The sequence below is a fragment of the Pelecanus crispus genome, chromosome 12 (assembly GCF_030463565.1).
Source record: "Pelecanus crispus isolate bPelCri1 chromosome 12, bPelCri1.pri, whole genome shotgun sequence".
NCBI classification, from domain to species: Eukaryota; Metazoa; Chordata; class Aves; order Pelecaniformes; family Pelecanidae; genus Pelecanus; species Pelecanus crispus.
Window position 1 is genome coordinate 14,723,974 of NC_134654.1, and position 12,495 is coordinate 14,736,468.

At 50.8% G+C, this 12,495-nt stretch overlaps 1 pseudogene; it reads right to left on the reverse strand.

The window, feature by feature from the left end:
- Positions 1–3,257: 3,257 nt before the first annotated feature.
- Positions 3,258–7,306, reverse strand: LOC142594716 (NACHT, LRR and PYD domains-containing protein 3-like; annotated as a pseudogene).
- Between the last annotated feature and the right edge of the window lie 5,189 nt (positions 7,307–12,495).

Consider the following 12,495-nt stretch of genomic DNA (forward strand, 5'->3'; position numbering starts at 1 on the left):
AAGAGACCAGCTCCCAAACCGCAGAAGTCCATCATTTTCTCCCACAGCATAGCCCTATTGTCTTACAGCTTTTACCTGTCCTCACCTTCCCTTGGCAGCGCTTTCACAGGCAAACTCTCTCTGGGGATCTGCCCTTTCCTTGCCTCCCAGCTCTCCCAATAGGCACACAGTCTCAAGCTTACTCTTACTCTCCGCAGAGAGTAGCTCCCAATGTTGGCCGGGGCGGCATTGATCGCTGCTTGGAACTGGCTGTGTATCGGTCGACGGGTGTTGAGCAATTGCATTGTGCATCATTTGCTTTGTATAGTATAATTACTGTTTTTATATTTTTGTTATTGCTATTACTATTTTATTTATTTCAATTATTAAGTCTTCTTATCTCAACCCCGGAGTTTTTCTCACTCTTACTCTATGATTCTCTCCGCCATCCCCTCGGTGTATGGGGAGTGAGCAAGTGGCTCCATGGTGCTTAGTATCTGGCTGGGGCTAAACCAGAACAGTCTCTTTTGGGGCCCAACATATAGCTCGAAGGGTTTTCGATAACAGATTAAGGAGTGTGTTAAGGAATCTGTTAACAATTGCCAGTGACAATATTCGTTTTTCTGATGTGCACCATGTTCTTTGTTTTGCAGTACATGTCAAAGCTTGGTGTTGGTGTGTGCGGTGTGCTATGCTCTGCAGTGTTTGATCATATTTTGCTTGGGAGATTTCTTATTAAAACACTGACCTTGAGCGTTGGTTGGTATTTGGTTTTCATACAGAAGTCATTACTTCGGGTACCACCTCATGGAGAAAATTAGCAATTACACCTCTTCCTCTGAGAGGTTTTTTGTGGAGGAAATACAGAATGGCACCTTCTCTGTCTTCTTCTACGATGTTTCCTCCTTCATTACAACAACTTTTCAGTATCTTGAACAACCTTGGGCAGTTAAGGTTCTTCCATTGATACTTCTTGGGAATATTGTTTCAGTTTTGACAAAGGTTAGTAAGCAATTTAAGAATATCATCCAGAGATGCCCCAAGGCTGGATAGTTATGAGTGGTAGGGTATATGGGCAGGTACCTAGGACAGTGGGCACCTCCAGTGATTTGGAACTTCACCCCTGAACAAGTGCAGAATCCTGAACAACTGGTGAAGCAGTTGGAAAAGGTATCTTGTCACTCTGTCAACTCCAGAGAGACACAAATCATTGCAACATGCTGGGGGCTGGCCCATGCCTATTGAGCCCTCTTCAACGCTATTCGGTACCCTCAAGTGAAAGAGAAAGCCTCTGGATCTGATGACAAAACAACAGGCACTGCGGCCACTCCAGCCACAGGCACTGCAGCTACTCCAACCCTGGTGACAGGCACTGTGGCTAAACCAGAGAACAAACCCGTGCTGGTATCATTTGCCCCTATTCACAAGAAAAAATACACAAGAAAATCAACTCGTTTAGTAAGGGATGAAGATGAACCAGGGCCATCACGAGAACAGGAGGAGGAAGAGGCAGAACCCATAAATGAGATTGTAACCACCCGATCTCTATCCCTGAGTGAGCTGTGAGATATGCGAAAAGATTTCAGTCATCGTCCAGGCAAGCACATCATCACCTGGCTGCTCTTATGCTGGGATAATGGGGCCAGTAGCCTGGAATTAGAGGGTAAGGAAGCCAAGCAGCTGGGATCCCTTTCTAGGGAAGGGGGCATTGACAAAGCAATTAGAAAAGGGGCACAAACCCTCAGCCTCTGGAGGCAACTTCTGTCGAGTGTGAAGGAAAGGTGTCCTTTCAAGGAAGATGTTATATATCGCCCAGGCAAATGGACCACTGCAGAGAAAGGTATCCAGTACCTGAGGGATTTAGGCATGCTGGAGGTCATTTATAGTGACATGAACAATGAGCAGTTACCCAAAGATCCAGATGAAGTCAGGTGCACATGACCCATGTGGCGGAAGGTGGTACAGAGTACACCAGCATTATGTGCCAATTCGTTGGCAATACTGACCTGGAAAGATGAAGAGGTACCAAAAGTGGATGAAGTGGCTAGCTGACTCTGGGAGTATGAGGAAAGTATCTCCTCCTCTCTTGTCTCGGCTGTAGAGAAACTGTCCCAGAAGGTCCAGCAATGGGAAGAGGATATGTCCTACTCCCTACCTGTATGGACCAGTACCTCAGCCATTAGAAGTCAATGTCCTTCTGCTCAAGAGAGAGGATATAGAGGATACACACCACGGGGCACCCTCTGGTTTTTCTTCTGTGGCCTCGGAGAGGACATGAGGAAGTGGGATGGAAAATCCACCCCCACCCTAGAGGCATGGGTGCGTGAGTTGCAAGGAAAAAATATTACAAAAGGTGGTTCTTCCAGGAAAATTGCAGCTCCAGTTTCCAGTGAGCAGTTCCCCACACAGAGTAAAAGGGCTAATTTTACTTCTGATCTTAATCAAGGGACTTTTGATTCACATTTACAAGTGAACAATGAATACTATGACCAGGACTTACAGGGCCCTGCCTCCAGCTGGGTGGAGGAGAGGGACAACCGGGTTTACTGGACTGTGCGGATTCGATGGCCTGGCACATCAGACCCAGAGGAGTGTAAGGCTCTAGTGGACACCGGTGCACAGTGTACCCTAATGTCATCAAGCTATACAGAGGCAGAACCCATCTGTATTTCTGGAGTGACAGAGGGATCCCAACAGCTAACTGTATTGGAGGCCAAAGTGAGCCAATGTCCTAGTTTCAGCTGGAATAGAGTTAATTTTCTTCCTAGTAGCTGGCACAGTGCTGTGTTTTGGATTTAGTATGAAAAGAATGTTGATAACACACTGATGGTTTAGTTGTTGCTAAGTACTGCTTATGCTAGTCAAGGACTTTTCAGCTTCCCATGCTCTGCCAGGTGCACAAGAAACTGGGAGGGGGCACAGCCAGAACAGTTGATCCAAACTGACCAAAGGGCTATTCCATACCATATGATGTCATGCTCAGTATATAAACTGGAGGGAGTTGGCCAGATGGCAGCGATCACTGCTCGGGAACTGGCTGGGTGGTCAGCTGGTGGTGAGCAATTGTATTGTGCATCACTTGCTTTGTATATTATTATTACTGTTATTATTATATTGTTTTTATTACTACTCCTATTTTACTTTATTTCCATTATTAAACTGTTCTTATCTCAACCCAGGAGTTTTTTCTCACTCTTACTCTTCCGATTCTCTCCCCCATCCCATTGGGGTAGGGGGAGTGAGTGAGCGGCTGCGTGGTGCTTAGTTGCTGGCTAGGGCTAAACCATGACATGTTCCTTCTTGCATATCAAACAGTGAAATACATTCAAGATGTGAATCACTCCACCAGAACATGAAGATGTTCCTTGGCCTATTTGAATCCACTTCAGTAAGTCTTCCTTAACTCTAGGTGAGATTTTACACCCAGTTCTTTCTATCAGGTACTTATTTGTTTCCTCATTTAACAAGCCAAACAGGAATCTTACCACTAATATCCAATTTGTATCGTACTCACTATATTTTTCTAACACTTTCTTTATATCCTTCCCTAGTGTCCCCAATTCTCCTGTTTCCTCATTGTCCTCCAGTGCATAGAACAATGCTGCAAAAACCTCTCTAAAGCTCAGGTGAAGGAAGCTGTAAACACTCACACACTTCATAGTTTCTTAGAGCACTCTCATTCAGTAAAAGGGAGAGGACTGGGTGATGTAAGCCATACACCTCAATCTCCTTTTCAAGAAACAGGGTCTTCCACTTCCAGATTCCATCAGCAGCCATGCAGCAAAATCTGCTCAGGAACTTCTTCATATCCTGTTTCAGATCATCACTCCCACACTTGAATAAGTTGGAAAGGTACAGCATGTACAGCTCTGTGGTTGTTTTAGAAGTCTGGACAAGACCTTTCCCTTCATTAAGTTCTTGTTCAAGGGCAGTACAGATGGTCCAACACATGATGGGTACAAGGCACATGGCAAAGAAAGTGTCATTTCTTTTGGCAAAGGTAATGGCTTTTATTGATTTTTCTTCATCCCTGAAGAACTTGTGGAAATATTCCTCCTTCTTAGCATCTGAAAAGCCCATTATTTCTGCATAATCTCCTCCTTTTAACACTGCCCCAGTCTTTGAAGAGCTGTTGGTCCTGTAGTGATGAGCAAGGAGGACTGAGAGAGGACAGTTTTCTGAAATAAACTTCCCAGAATGATTTTGACTGGCTTCCTTTCACCACAGTCAGTACACAGTTTTGTTTTTTTTTTTTTTTTGGCTGATCCAAGGAAAACCTCAATTGATCAAAGCCATCAGTGATGAACAGGGTTTTTTTGGGACTAGCCAGGATTGCTTCAGGTCGTGCCTTTCCACAAGGACAACAAGCTGAGATCAGATCCACCAGACTCAGCATATCTGCCTGCTGGGAAAAGTTGATTTCTCTACAGTTTATGTAGAAAGCACAGTAAAATTGTGCATAAATGGCTCCTCTTGCCCAGTCTAGTATGATCTTTCTTGCTGTCGCTGTCTTTTCAATCCCTGCACCACCCAGCAGCACAATGATCTGTGGCATTTGACCTCTTTCATCAGGCTGAAAAAGTGTTTCCACAGTAACTGCAAGGTGAGCATCTTCCCTTCTGACTTCTGCATATCTTTCTCTTAGACCCAGGTCTTCATGTTCTTGTTCACTTCTCCCCAGAGGGTTCGCAACCATCATCAGCTTCGTATATTTGCTGCTTAGAGTCACATTCTCGCCTAGACAAGCATTCACCTCTAAATGTAAGGAACTCTCTTGCTACATTGTCTCTGCACTTCTGCCTGTAATCTAAACCACTAAGAAACATAAGTACACGTCCCTAGTAAATGCAGATTTCCCATTATTTCCTTGTTATTAAAACTACTCCAACAACGCAGTACCACTACACTGCACTTGTTTTACATGACTTCCAAAGACCTTAACAATGGCTCATGCTGAACACTGCTCTGAACAGCCATCTCTATGCTCTACTTAAGGAAGGTGGGGGGGTGTGACCAGCTCCTCTTTACACCTCTCCATTAGGTGCAGTCAGGTTGGGAGGATGGGACCCATTGAGGAAGAATGCTTTCATGGGAAAGATGGCTGAGGATTTAGTTGGAATAGAGTTGCTAAGCATACTCCTCTTTTTATAAAGCATTGTGGCATCTCTACTAAGGAAGGGGGCTTCCAGTTTCATTTCTCAAATGGAAGATGAATGATTAACAGTGCTCTGACCAATCTCCACTGGAATAAACGAGTAATAATGAAAGTTGCTTAGCTATCGCCCATCAAATTACCTCTCTTCTCTCAAACTCTGCAAGGGAAGGATAATCTGAAGTGTCCTTTGCATGTGGACAGATGATTGTGCGCTGTTGTCTCCTGGCTGAGACACCAGTACATAGAATAATGGTTTCTGCTGAAGTGGCAATTCCCTTTACCTAATGTTCCAGGACCCAGATCTGAAACGGGAATTGAACGTGTGTATTAGCATTGTCATACAGCAGCGTCCTATGGACAATATTCAGGGGCAGTGGATTCCTCCTGGGCCCAGTCCTTGCCTAAGCTTGCCTAAAATCCCAAAGGACACTGCAAAGTCAGTGATTTGCTACTGACATTGGCACATCAGCACTGTGTGCTCCCCACCCCCTGAATATCCAGGCAGATCCCAGAGTTCTTTCAACCTGCCAATATTTCTCTCCAAGAAACATCAGGCCTGACACCTCTGCTCCTTGTTGCCTTTCCTGGAGGTCTCAGCTGAGACTTGCTCTAAGAGCTTTCTTAGTTCCATGAGCAACTTTCTGCCCTTGCTGGCTCAGCATGAAGGACTCCACACTGGCTCATTCAACAGGGCTTTGTAACAGGTGCCTATGCAGGTACACCTGTGTGCTGGACACACAGCAGGTACCCAAACTGCTCTGTGACTGAAGGTCTGGGAAAGGATCTGGCTTCTGAGTCTCACACAGCATGCCAGGCTGGCAGACACAATAGAATCAAAAGGAAGGACAGTAGAAGGGACACTCTGCAGTCATTTATGGAAAGGGACAGGAAAAAACATTGAGCTAAAATTCTTCCTCTTCCATTGCTTAGGTCCTCCCTCCATGCCTTGGGCTGGGATTAGCCCCTAGACCTTCATTCTCCCTACCCAAATTCTCTAGTTAAAACCAAGAGCACCAAATTCTGGTGTTTCAAAGAAAAGCAAAAGCCTGAAAACATACTGTGTTTTCTTCCTACCTCACTCAGAACACAAAGGCCAGGGAACTTCTATTTGTCTCTTCCACAAGACTGGGCTACTGAGACAAACAGGATTCAAGCACCGCATCTTCTTGTAAGCCGTTCATCTGAGACACCCCATGAGGAGGTCCCACAGGCTTTAGGCCATAAAGGCTATAAAGACCAAAAGCAGGAACTCTGTTCCCTGTCTCTCTTGAAACTATATCAGGATACACACCTGTGCTGAGCACAATAGTCTAGGATCCCCTGCAGCCTCTCTTTCCTCTCTGCTCATGGGGCCAAAGGCATCATCCCTGGGCTCCTCCAGACTCCTGAACCACAGGGTCCCAGGCAGGTACCACCAGAGCCTCCTTGGACACAACCAAAGGGAAAGCACATGGGTTCATGCTCTAACACTTACCGTCCACCCCATATCCCAGTACTCTCCGACAGACAAGGGAGAAGGGAGCAGACACCCACTGCACTGCCCTCACATCAGGAGGGAACCCCTTTCCTACTGAGGAACTCCAGCTCCCACACCTTCCTGGAGCAGGACAAGAGCCTGGGCTGTGGGCCACAACCAGCCCCATCTGGTCAAGAAGTTCTCCTGCTCTTGAGGACTGTGGGTCAGGCATGGGAGACCCCAAGGGGAAAGAGAAGAATCAGAACAGCAGTTCCTGAAAGGGGCATGTAGAGCAGCAGCAGGAAGGAGTCCCTGCACTTCCTCTCCCTAGGAAGGAATGCACTCTATTTCTCTCCTCCCACTTCCCCACAACTTCAAAATTGTTCTCTCTCACCACTGCTAAGTCACTTGCATTTTTTCCAGGGACCAGCCAAAGAAAAAGAAAGAAAAAGTATTCATGACCTCCTGTTTCCTCACCTTGCTGTTTCTTCTGCTTCAGTTTAGCTGCACTGTCTCTTTGATTGATCCCTTTACCTCCACAGCTTGACTGCGTCATTGGTTTCTTCAAGTAAACCTCTGGACAGATTGTGTGTGCCTTCATAATCAATATGTGATAATTTAAGCTTGAACTTCTTGAAGCTCTTCCTCTTGCAGGGCTCAGTTACCAGCACCTGCTCTGGCACAGCCTCAGACCCAGAGGACCAGCTCTGTCCCATGTGAATTTCTCTTGGGACCACAAGAACTGAGCTTCTGTCCCAGAAGCTGCTTGCACATCTGTGCCTTAGCACCAGGGCCAGCTTCTGCCCTACTGCAGTTTCTCTACTGCCCCGTGCCTTCCTGGGCACCCTGCCCAGCCAGCTGGGCAGCCCAGTGTCACCCAGCCCAGCTCTGGCTGGCTGGTGGGGCTCCTCCCTGGGGTACCCCTCTACTGCTAAGGACCAGCCACAGGTGAAACTCTGCTCTGTTCCCCTGAGTCCCAGGAACTCTCCAGCCCCGCTCTGCTTCCCTGAGCCCCAGAACCACACCAGCCCCACTCCGCAGGTGACTCCCCCAAGCCCTGCTCCACTTCCCTGAGCCCCTGCCCAGCCCCACTCCCTGGGACACCCCCAGCCCCGCTCTGCTTCCCCCAGCCCCAGAACCATACCAGCCCCACTCCCTGAGTCACGCCCCTAGCCTGCGTCTGCTTCCCCGAGTCCCAGGACGTCCCCAGCCCTGCTCCCTGGGTCACCTCCCCAGCTTCGCTCTGCTTCCCGGAGCCCCGCCAAGCCCCTCTCTCTGGGTCACCCCCCCAGCACTGCTTCCCTGAGACCCGGAACACCCCCAGCCCCCCTCTGCTTCCCTGAGCCCCCAGAGCCCACCAGCCCCACTCCCCAGGACACCAGCCCAGCCTAGCCTCACTCCCCCAGGACCCTTACCAGCCTCACCCTCTCCCATACTGAGCAGCACTCAAGCCCCACCACCGCAGTGTGGCCTCACTTCAGTGAAGTGGCCAGACCTCCCTGCCTCCAAGGAGATCCCCACGGGTGAAGTGGGAGAGTTACAGGAGCAGTTGGGGCGAATCCCAGCAGTAACTGCATGACTGTTACCACTGATGCTGATCATAGAATCATAGAATTGTTTAGGTTGGAAGTGACCTTTAAGATCATCCAGTCCATTAATCTAACACTACCAAGTCCACCACTAAACCAATTAAGGGTCAAGTAATAATTAATTTCACGTTGCTGGCTTGGTGGCTGGATTATTTTTTAATGAAATAAAACTAGGAATCATTAAGGTTGGAAAGGATCTCTAAGATCATCAGTCCAACCATCAACCCAACACCACTATGCCTACTAAACCATGTCCCAAAGAGCCACGTCTATACTTTTTTTGAACACTTCCAGGGCTGGTGACTCCACCATCTCTCTGGGCAGCCTGTTCCGATGTTTGACTACCCTTTCCGTGAAGAAATTTTTCCTAATATCCAACCTAAACCTCCCCTGGCACAGCTTGAGCCCATTTGCTCTTGTCCTATCACTAGCTACTTGGAAGAAGAGACCAACACCCACCTCCTTTCAGGTAGTTGTAGAGAGCGATAAGGTCTCCCCTCAGCCTCCTCTTCTCCAGACTAAACAAACCCAGTTCCCTCAGCTGTTCCTCATAAGACTTGTTCTCTAGACCCTTCACCAGCTTCGTTGCCCTTCTCTGGACACACTTAAGCACCTCAATATCCTTCTTGCACTGAGGGGCCCAAAACTGGACACAGTATTCCAGGTGCGGCCTCACCAGTGCCGAGCACAGGGGGACAATCACTTCCCTGCTCCTGCTGGCCACACTATTCCTGATACAAGCCAGGATGCTATTGGCCTTCTTGGCACTTGGCAACTCAGCACCACACAGCTGCTTGCTCCCTCTGCGCTGGTGGGATGTGGGAGAGAATAGGAAAAGTAAAAGTGACAAAACTCATGGGCTGAGATAAAGACAGTTTAATAGGTAAAGCAAAAGCTGTACATGCAAGCGAAACAAAACAAGGAATTCATACACTACTTCCCATTGGCAGGCAGGTGTTCAGCCATCTCCAGGAAAGAAGGGCTCCACCATGCATAACGGTTACTTGGGAAGAAAAACGCCATCACTCTGAATATCCCCCCCCACCTACCCTGCCCCTTTCTTCTTCTTCCCCCAGCTTTATATGCTGAGCATGGCGTCTTATGGTATGGAATAGCCCTTTGGTCAGCTGGGGCCAGCTTTCCAGTCTGTGTCCCATCCCCACATCTTGTGCATGCCCAGCCTACTCGCTGGTGGGGTGGTGTGAGAAGCAGAAAAGGCCTTCAATCTGTGTAAGCACTGCTCAGCAGTAATTAAAACATCCCTATACTATCAACACTGTATCCAGCACAAATCCAAAACATAGCCTCATACTAGCTACTATGAAGAAAATTAATTCTACCGAAACAAAAATGGAAGGGGGATGTTGCCTTGTCCTGCAAAGGATTGAGGGCTCTGTCTCCCTTCTGCCGTTGTTTCCAGCAGGGCTGTGCTCTGGGGCTGTCGTGCCATCCTGCCGGGACGGTCGACCCAGTGCCACAGCTCACAGCAGAAACGTGCTCCCTCCGTACAGGCCGAAACAGGTCCCAGGAGTCAGTATGGCGCCAGCGTGGGAGGCAGCCCCTCGTGCCGCTCTTCCAGGTGGAACTGGAAGTGCACTGACAAAGCAGCCAGTGATGCTCCCTCCTGAAAGGCTATGAGGCTCTGTGAGGAACTTGCGAGGCACTCGACCCCCAGCATGTTCTCAACTGAAGGGTGGGGAAGTGGCTGCCTGTCTCTTCCGGCCCCCAAAGACCCGAGATGTGGCCCTTTGAGACATGGCCCAGCCCCGCAGAAGAGGCACGGGTTGCCCACAGCAGTCTCCGCGGAGGAAGCTGCCAGCACGAACCAGCCCCGAGGGAAGCTCCCCAAATGGGACGACCTGCCCTATGGCTGCTCTGCTCCCGGCTGGTGCACTAACGGATTAGCGCTCGAACTACTATTGTGCACCAGCAAGTGCCAAAGGCCGCGGTGGGTAAAGAGAGAACTTCTCCTCCTCCTCCTCCTCCTCCTCCTCCTCCTCCTCCTCCTCCTTCTTCTGCTTCTTCTTCTTCTTCTTCCTCCTCCTCCTCTTCTTCTTCTTCTTCTTCTTCTTCTTCTTCTTCTTGAAGAACAGCCTTGCTGCTCCTCCCTCTCTGCTCTCCCTTCTGGCAATTGAGAGGTCGTGCAAAGAGGAGCAGAGGCCAGGACAGACACTCTGCTCCTCACGTAGCCTCCTTTGCCACCAGACAGGAGCGTGACACAGCCCGTCACAGCTCCACCACAGCAGGCGGTGAGTACCGTCGCTGGGCTGCTCTCCTCCTTGGCCTGCCATCCTGCCCCGCTGCTGAGTGCGGGAAGGGTGGGGAGGCATTCCTCTACCGCAATGAGGAGCCTGGCATTTGCTGCGCCTGAGCAAAGCTGAGGCAGCGGGAGAGGGCGCATGCATCCACCTGCCCCAGCAGGCGTGTGGTAACACCTGAGGGCAGGAAGCGGACAGCACAGGCCCATCCTTGCTCCGCAAGACGCCTTCTGCTTTGAACTGCAGCCACAAGAGGGCGTGTCCTTCTCAGGACTTTTCACAAGGCAACCAGCCTTGCGAAAAGTGAAAAGCACCCTCAGTCAAATGCCTGTGAGTTCACTCCTCAGCCACTTTGACCTTGCACCCTTGGCACTGACTGCCTGCCCTCTTTGAGAATGAGAATTTTGAGAATGACAATGGACTGATTTCCGTAGAACAAGACCTCCCCCCGCCCCGCCCCCCCTCCCCCTTTTTTCCTTTGTTTTGAGGCCACCACAGAGCTACCTGGCCACCTCTGGGAATGGTCCCAGTGCCCCCATCCCTTCACACAGTGGCCCGTCTCTCCATCTCAGAGAGGGTCCTTCTCTGGCGTTCACCTTCCAACCACCTCTGGGGATCTGAGTCCCCTCCTTTCCGTGTCCCTCGGCCGGACAGGCATCCAGCCGGGGCTTGGCCGATTGCTGAGCCCTTCCACGGCCCTGTGGGGCCTTGTGTTTCTCAGGGTCAGCCTCAGCCCTTCAGCAGGAGACCCACGTGAGTGGCCTTCGTCAGGAGGGCTCCACAGCTGAAGGCCTGGCTGAGAGTGGTAGTCACGTTCCCCAGCAAGGATGGGCACAACCCACATGCAGGGCCTGGAGCTACTGAAACCCGTTCCTGGGACCTGGCATGGGACCTCAGATGACCGTTGCTTTGAGGAGCCAGCGTCTAATGCATCACCGTGCTCTCACCCAATAGGGAAATGCAAGCCAGACCTTTCAGATGAAAGAGACAAGTTCTTCATCTCCTGGCTGTGCTTTGCAAGCCTCAAATTGCTCTTTGTTTACGTGCTTCACAAAGAAGGTGTGTTTCAGGTCTCCTCAGGCACTAGCTCACCAGATAAAAAGCCTGTGCCACTCCAGGCCCTTCCATCCACATCTCTTCCCTTGCTCTCCGCGGTGAACTTGGTAAGTCTGAACTCACTCCTTCTCTTCCTGCTGGTGGGATTTCTGTCAGGGGGACTGCTTCCCTTCTGTGCATGCTCCCTCTGGTACGTGGTCCAGGCTTGAAAATACACTGTGCTGCCCTCTTCCGGGAGGTGCGTTGGTGAGGGAAGAGGGAAGGCTTTGTTCCCTTCCGAGAGGGAGTCAGTCAGTTGGGCTCTTCTGTAGCAGGGCCTCTGCTGACGTCTGAGGCTGGACGTCCAGTACCGTCTGACCGGTCACCAGGTGCTTCCTCCCCCATCCACAGTGCAGCGACCTGCCTTGGCCACTCCTGGCACGGAAAGGAACTTCCCAGGGAGATCTGACCCTACCCACGCAACTGTTCGCTCTCAGAGGAGCCGAGCTGCGGGTCTGAAAGGGCTCGACAGCTAACGCCCTCTGCTCCCTCCCGGTCTTGCAGGGTCGCCTCCCTCCGCGAGACATGTCGTGCTACAGCCCGTGCCTGCCAGCTGCCTGCGGCCCAACCCCGCTTGCCAACAGCTGCAACGAGCCGTGCGTCACCCGGTGCGCCGACTCCAGCGTTGCGATCCAGCCCCCGCCAGTCCTGGTGACGCTGCCGGGCCCAATCCTCAGCTCCTTCCCTCAGAGCACAGCCGTGGGGTCCACCGCGTCAGCTGCCGTGGGGAGCTCTCTCAGCGCTGGCAGTGTGCCCATCGCTTCTGGGGGCTCCCTGGGGCTGGGGGGCTTTGGGTGGTCCGGTCTGGGCCGTGGGCTCTGCGGGCCTCTGGGACGGGGCAATCTCTTATGCTGAAGCCCGTGGATTGCCGGCCCGTGGTCGGTCGAGCGCCAGGAGCCGCCAGGAAAGCCCTGGAGCCAGCCCGGAGAGCGCGGCCATGGTCTGCAGAGGAGCCGAGCTCCC